Source organism: Cynara cardunculus, unplaced genomic scaffold (genome assembly GCF_001531365.2).
Source record: "Cynara cardunculus var. scolymus isolate 2C unplaced genomic scaffold, CcrdV1 Un_Scaffold_495, whole genome shotgun sequence".
Classification (NCBI taxonomy): Eukaryota; Viridiplantae; Streptophyta; class Magnoliopsida; order Asterales; family Asteraceae; genus Cynara; species Cynara cardunculus.
Window position 1 is genome coordinate 193680 of NW_020200582.1, and position 7696 is coordinate 201375.

The following is a 7696-nucleotide window of genomic DNA, read 5'->3' on the forward strand; positions in this document are numbered from 1 at the left end:
TGGATACCTCATAGAGATATGGGTTGAAAGCTATAATATCAGTGCATTGGTGATGTCTAAGAGGAATACCTTCAAAGTAATTGGTAAAAATAGTTGTTACTGATTGCATGCTGTAGCAATCTGTCAGCATGGTTTCATGCTGTAGCATTTTGACAACATTGGTCGACTGGAAATAATTTTTACATCTCACCCGAAAAGTCATACACCCTAGCTTGCTTTATTATTCTGTTATCTTCTGTTTTTAGTTGTGTTAACTCTGTTCTAATCAAAGTCTTCGAACTCGCCTTCTGAAATCATTTCCTTAAACTTTACTTTCTTTTAAACTTTTACTACGATCCCTATGGATGATATTCGGTACTTGTACCACTTTTATTACTTGAAAGACGATATTGGGACTATTTGTTTATACTTGCTTTTAGTCCTGATTGTTGTTTGTGTCTATGGTGTTTCACGACCCATCAAGTTTTTGGCGCCGTTGCCGGGGATTAGTTAGTTAAAAGTTTTCTCTTTAGTAAAGTAAAAGATTTGATTTTTCTCGTCCCGTTTATTTTTAAAAGTGGTGTATGTCACGGAGACATCGCGGGGAAATTTTTGAATTAGATCCCGATATTGAGAGAACGTTTCGCCAGAGAAGGAGGGCTCAAAGAGCATTTTTTGCTCTACTCTCTCCTGACATGGAGTTACCTCCCCCAATCATCCCTGAGATTCCACATTTAGAAATCCAACCGCCTGCCTTTGAGACAATACCACCTTTTTCGAATTTTCAGCAAGAACACCACCACCATAATAATCATAATGAGGAAACAGAGTCGGAGAATAATGAACAACCAAGAGAGCAAACTCCGAATATCATTAATTTGGCAAATTCCAAAAATGGACGGATCATGGATTATGCCATTCCGGATTTTGAGCAATTAAATTCCGGGATAGGTAAGCCGCATATGACCGCTCTTCATTTTGAACTAAAACCGATTATGTTTCACATGTTGCAAACAAACGGACAATTTGCCGGATTACTTTCGGAGGACCCACATTCACATTTGAAATCCTTTATGGAAATCACTGATGCTTTCCTGATCTCGGGAGTGTCTAATGATGCTCTGAGACTCAATTTATTCCCATTTTCTCTAAGGGATCGGGCAAAGGCATGGTTTAATTCATTAACTCCTGGGTCTGTGCCTTCATGGAGTAATATGGCGGAAAAGTTTTTGCGAAAATATTTCCCACCAACCAGGAACGCTAAGTCCAGGAATGAAATTTGCCTTTTTAAACAAATGGACTATGAAGCTGTTCCTGACGCTTGGGAAAGGTTTAAAGAGTTGTTAAGGAGATGCCCTCACCATGGCATCCCGTACTGTATTCAACTCGAGACGTTTTACAATGGGTTAAATCCCATGGCAAAACAAATGCTCGATGCGACTACGGGCGGAACCTTTACAGCTATGACCTACAATGAAGGATATGAGATCCTTGAAAAAATTTCTACTAATAATGGACATTGGGCTGATCCATGTGCTCAATCGGAAAAGAAGACAGCAAGAATACATGATGTTGATGCATATACTGCATTGACAGCACAACTCTCTTCTATGGCCTATATGCATAAAAATCTAACTTCTGGCCAAGGAGTGCAGTTAGTGGTCACATCAGCTATTCCAGCTGCCCTCTCAGTGCAGTGTGTCTGTTGTGGAGGGGAACACTCTTATGAACTGTGTCCACATAATTCTGAATCTGTGAATTATGTTCATAACAGATCGAATCCCTACAGTAACACATAAAATGCCAGTTGGAGACAGCACCCAAATTTTTCATGGAATAGTCCAAGTTTGAACCCCCCCAGTCCATAAGCCACAAGGAAACCCTAATTTTCAACATCATGCAAACAGTTCTAATTCTCAGAATCACCATCACCAATATTTTCAAAGTAATCAACCACCTTTTCAGACTAAACCACCTCCACAGTCCGATTCATCATCTTCCTTGGAAGCTATGATAAAAGGACTGGTGGCTCAGTCCCAAGCACAGCAGCAAATGATGACTCAAAATCAATCTTTGTTCAATCAACAAAGTGCTGCCATCAGAAACCTGGAAACACAAGTTAGCCAACTTGCTCTTAATCAGAATATTAGATCCCTTGGTACTTTACCTAGTAACACCGAAGTCCCGAGAGATCTAGGAAAAGAACATGTGATGGTAGTGACTCTTAGGAATGGTAAGGAATTAACCGAGACCATACCAAAAGAAAGTGAACAGGTTGTGTCTAAACCTGAGACTACACCTATGGTCCCTGTTACTGAAAGTCCACCAAAACCTTTGGATAACCCACCTCCTGAGACCACCACCTTTGTTCCTCCTAAGTCAGACTATCCTTTGTTATTCTCAGAAGAAGTTGCTAGGAAAAAGCCAATTGAGGATGAGGTTATGACAGGTCCAAAAACAAAAGTTGTAATCTCATCTGAACCTCAAGAAAGTAAGACCAAGACTCTAGGCACTCTGGACCCATCTTGTTCAACACAACCAAACAAATCCTTCATAAAGCCAGTTCCTCTCTATGTTCCTTTTCCCCAAAGGTTAAGAAACCAAAAGGAAGGACTACAATTTAAAAAGTTTTTGGAAGTGTTGAAAGCATTGCACATCAACATACCTCTTGTTGAATCAATTGAGCAAATGCCCAGTTATGCCAAGTTCCTTAAAGATATTTTGAGTAAAAAGAAGARATTGACCGAATATGAGACCGTAGCTCTTACCGAGGGATGTAGTGCGCTTCTAACCAACAAAATATCCCCTAAGCTTAAAGACCCAGGGAGTTTCACTATTCCTTGTTCGATAGGTGGAAAGGAGATTGGTAAAGCTTTGTGTGACCTAGGAGCTACTATCAACCTTTGGCCCTTGTCTGTTTTCAACACCCTAGGCATAGGAGAAGCTAGACCCACCACTGTCACCTTGCAATTGGCCAATAGAAGCATAGCTTATCCAAAAGGTAAGATTGAGGATGTCTTAGTTCATGTTGACAAATTCATCTTTCTAGCTGACTTCATCATCCTAGATTTTGAGGCTGATAAAGATATTCCCATAATCCTAGGAAGACCTTTCTTAGCCACTGGTGGAACCTTGATTGATGTCCAAAAGGGAGAGCTAACCATGAGACTCCAAGATCAGAAAGTCACATTCAATGTCTTTAATTCCTTAAAGTACCCTGATTACTTAGAGGAATGGTCAGGAGTTACTGAAATTGAGACAATATGTTATGAGGAAGGAGTTAGGAAGGCCTGTAAGCTAGAGGATGAGGATAGTGTTGAGATAGGTGATGATACTATTGAGGATTTAGAAGGTGATGTCCCATCTGATGCTGCAGCATTTGAGTTGTTGGACAATAGTGAGCTTAAGAATTTTACCCCGTCTATAATTTCACCACCTGATCTTGAGTTAAAGCAACTCCCATCTCATTTGAAGTATGCATATCTAGGAGATGAAGGTAAACTACCTGTCATCATATTATCTACCCTAGATTTACATCAAGAAAAGAAGCTTGTAGACATGTTGAAGTTACACACCAAAGCCATAGGATGGACCATTGCTGATCTAAAGGGGATTAATCCTTCTATATGTCAACATAAGATCATCCTAGATGAAAAGAACTTCAAATCTATAGAGCCTCAAAGGAGATTGAACCCGGTCATGAAAGAAGTAGTGAAGAAGGAAATTTTGAAATGGCTAGACGCCGGAATAAATTTTCCAATAGCCGGTAGTTCCTGGGTTAGTCCAATTCAGTGTGTCCCAAAGAAGGGAGGGTTTACTGTTGTCACCAATGACAAAAATGAACTCATCCCTACAAGAATAGTGTCTGGTTGGAGGATATGTATGGACTATCGAAGGCTAAACAAAGCCACCCAAAAGGACCACTTTCCCTTGCCTTTTATTGATCAGATGTTAGACAGGTTGGCTGGAAAAGAGTATTAATGCTTTTTGGATGGATACTCCGGATATAACCAAATAGCCATATCACCCGAGGATCAAGATAAGACCACCTTCACATGTCCCTATGGTACATTTGCCTTTAGGAGAATGCCCTTTGGACTTTGCAATGCTCCTGCAACTTTTCAAAGATGCATGATGTCCATATTCTCCGACATGCTTGAAAAATCCATAGAAATCTTTATGGATGATTTTTCAGTTTATGGCTCATCTTTTGATAATTGTTCGGAAAATCTAAAAAGGAGTCTTGAAAGATGTGAAGAGACTGATCTGGTTTTCAATTGGGAAAAGTGTCATTTCATGGTCAAAGAAGGAATTGTTTTTGGCCATTTGATCCAAAAGAGGAGTTGAGGTAGACAAAGCTAAACTTGAAATCATTAAAAAACTACCTGAACCAACTACTGTCAAGGGAATACGAAGTTTTCTTGGTCATGCTGGGTTTTACCGAAGGTTTAGAAAAGACTTTTCAAAAATCTCAAAACCTTTGTGTTTACTTTTGCAACATGATCAGAAATTTGATTTTACGGTTGAATGTAGAAATGCATTCAACACTTTAAAGAAAGCTTTAGTAACCGCACCAATAGTTGTTGCTCCTGACTGGAACAAACCCTTTGAGATCATGTGTGATGCTAGTGACTGGGCTGTTGGAGCTGTCTTGGGTCAAAGAAAGGAAAAGGTTTTTCATTCAATCTATTATGCAAGTAAGACCTTGAATGAAGCACAACTTAACTACACAACAACTAAAAAAGAACTTTTAGCTGTGGTTTTTGCTTTTGAGAGATATAGATCATATTTGATGGGAACAAAGGTCATTGTTCACACTGACCATGCTGCCATCAAGTACTTGATTTCCAAAAAAGATGCTAAACCTAGGTTAATAAGATGGGTTTTGTTGTTGCAAGAGTTTGACCTTGAGATAGTGGATAGGAAAGGAGTAGACAACCAAGTTGCAGACCATTTGTCAAGACTAGAGAAGCCTAGGGAGACCTAGAAGAAGGAGAGATTGTTGAAACATTCCCCGATGAGAGAATTCTTATATTAGAATCAAAGCCACCATGGTTTGCCGACATAGCAAACTTTTTGGCTTATGGAATTAGACCTTCAGATATTTCTGGCCATATGTTCAAAAAGTTTCTCCATGATACTAAAACTTACCTTTGGGATGACCCTTACTTGTTTAAGAAGAGTGCAGATCAAATCTTGAGAAGGTGCATCCCTGAAACTGAAGTGGCAGCAATCCTGCAGCATTGCCACCAAGCAGCATATGGAGGACACTTTGGAGGCCAAAGAACAGCTGCTAAAGTATTACAATCTGGATTTTATTAGCCTACTCTCTTCAAAGATGCCCACAATTTTGCACAAAGATGCAATGAGTGTCAAAGAAGTGGATCCATTTCCAAAAGGAATGAAATACCACTTAATGGGATCTTAGAAGTAGAGTTGTTTGATGTATGTGGGATAGACTTCATGGGACCATTTCCCCCATCAAATCATTGTCAATACATTCTAGTGGCTGTTGATTATGTGTCTACATGGGGTAGAGGCCATGGCTTGTGTTACTAATGATGCAAAAACTATGGTTAAATTTCTTCAAAAACAGATTTTTACAAGGTTTGGTACCCCAAGGGCACTAATTAGTGATGAGGGTACCCACTTTGTAAACAACCTGTTGAGTGGAGTTCTTGAAAGGTACAACATTAACCATAGAATAGCAAATGCCTATCACTCGCAAACTAATGGATTAGCTGAACTCTCAAACGGTGAAATAAAAGGAATTTTAGAAAAGGTTGTCAAGCCAAACAGAAAGGATTGGGCTTTTAAATTAGATGACGCTTTATGGGCCTACCAGACTGCTTTTAAAGCACCTATCGGTATGTCCCCATATAAGCTTGTTTTCGGTAAAGCTTGTCACCTCCCTTTGGAACTAGAACACAAAGCATATTGGGCCATCAAAGAATTAAATATGTGGCCAAATATGGCTGCCAATAAAAGAAAAGTCCAGTTGTGTGAATTAGAGGAACATAGGAAATTTTTTATGAAAATGCCAAGATTTATATAGATAAAACGAAAAAATGGCATGATAAAAGAATTCAACACCGGGAGTTGAGAGCTGGTCAGAAAGCCCTTTTGTTTAACTCTAGGTTGAAACTGTTCCCATGAAAGTTCAAGTCCCGTTGGTCTAGACCTTTCCTCATTCATAAAGTTTATCCGTACGGAGCAGTTGACCTAATCAATACCGAGGACAATTCTGTGTTCAAAGTTAACGGTCAAAGAGTAAAGTTGTTTCATGATCTGGTAGAAATTCCAAAGTTATGCTCTGTGAATTTTGTTACCCTTTGCTAAAAGCTTCGGTATTTGTGGACTTTTTATAAATCCAAAATTTGTGTTTGTAAATATTTATATTTGTTTATGTTTTTATAGTTATTAATATTATTAATAATATTGTCGTTAATTTTTGTGTGTTTTGCAGTCCTGTCAGTCATCACAAAGAATTTGAAGTCTTGCTGCAGCATCTGAAAACCCTAGCCTTCTATGAAGAATCTTTTGAAAATTTTAAAGTCTGAAAATTTTTGAATGGAAAAAGCATGATGTCATTCTTAAAAATTTGTTTTTAAAGAAATGGTCATTTCTTTTTAATATCAGCCGATTTTAGTACCTCATGCAAGAGGAAAAGTACTTAGGTGGCATTGAGAGGACATGACTACCAACTTTTCAAACACATCATTGGTCAAAAATTAATTAAAACATGACTAGTGTTTTGAAAGCTCCTGGTTAAGATGAGAAAGAAAGCCTCTCATCCAAGTACTCAAGTACACTCAAGTTTTGCATGCTTCCAATGCTTGCATCACCCAACCTCATATTCCTTCCCATTCTACCCTTACCCTTTTGAAAAACCCACTTGTATTCTCAAAAGAAAACCCTCTTTTCTCTCTTTATTTCCCTCCCATTTCTCCAACTGTCGCTCCCGACTGATAACCGCCCCCCACCTTCTCCAACGTTCGAAAATGGCAAGAATGAAAAGAGCCACGGTTCGTGACCCTCCTCCGTCAGCCCAACAGACGCCGGCGCAAACGCCTAATCCTACTCCGCCGGTGGCCACTACTGCCGCTGGGCGTACTCCCATGTCTTCTCGAAGACAGCTGACAAGGAGAGGGAAGAAACTGCCTTTTGCAAGGAAGAAGAAGGGTGAGACTTCGACTCTCCTTAGCGATGAAGACTCACCGTCTCCACCACCATCGCCGTCGCTGCCACTGTCTTCCACCCCAGTCGCTGTCCACCCTACTCCCTATCGCCGCTCCCCCTCTTCAAATGGTTCCATCCGCTGCCATTATACCATTTTCAGATCCCCTGAAGAAAGTTAAAGAAATGGTGAAGTCATCTAAAGTCCCGATTCCAAAGAAGGCCTCAACCCGAACTTCATCTCCGACCACCACCAACAAGGAATCACTTGAAACATCTCGAAAGGTACAATACTCATCTGATAGTACACCCCCTGAGCGCCTCTTCACTTCTGATTCTGAGGAAGAGGAGGACCCTGCCTCTATGGCACAAACAGGGAGATTTTTATGGAAAGTGAGGCATGCAGTCTTGAAAATATCACGGTTATTGAAAAACCAAGAATGCCTCTGCTTTTGACTGCCTCTAGGCAAGATACGGATGATGAGGATGATATGCCTCATTTTTCTCCTCATGATCCCATCCCCGACCTCAATAAAGAATT

General features: G+C 39.9%; 1 non-coding gene across 1 annotated transcript; it reads right to left on the reverse strand.

The window, feature by feature from the left end:
* Nucleotides 1-1241: 1241 nt before the first annotated feature.
* On the reverse strand, nt 1242-1348 carry LOC112501733. The gene has a single exon (XR_003067560.1). It is a non-coding gene; the product is annotated as a small nucleolar RNA R71 (small nucleolar RNA).
* Nucleotides 1349-7696: the final 6348 nt, after the last annotated feature.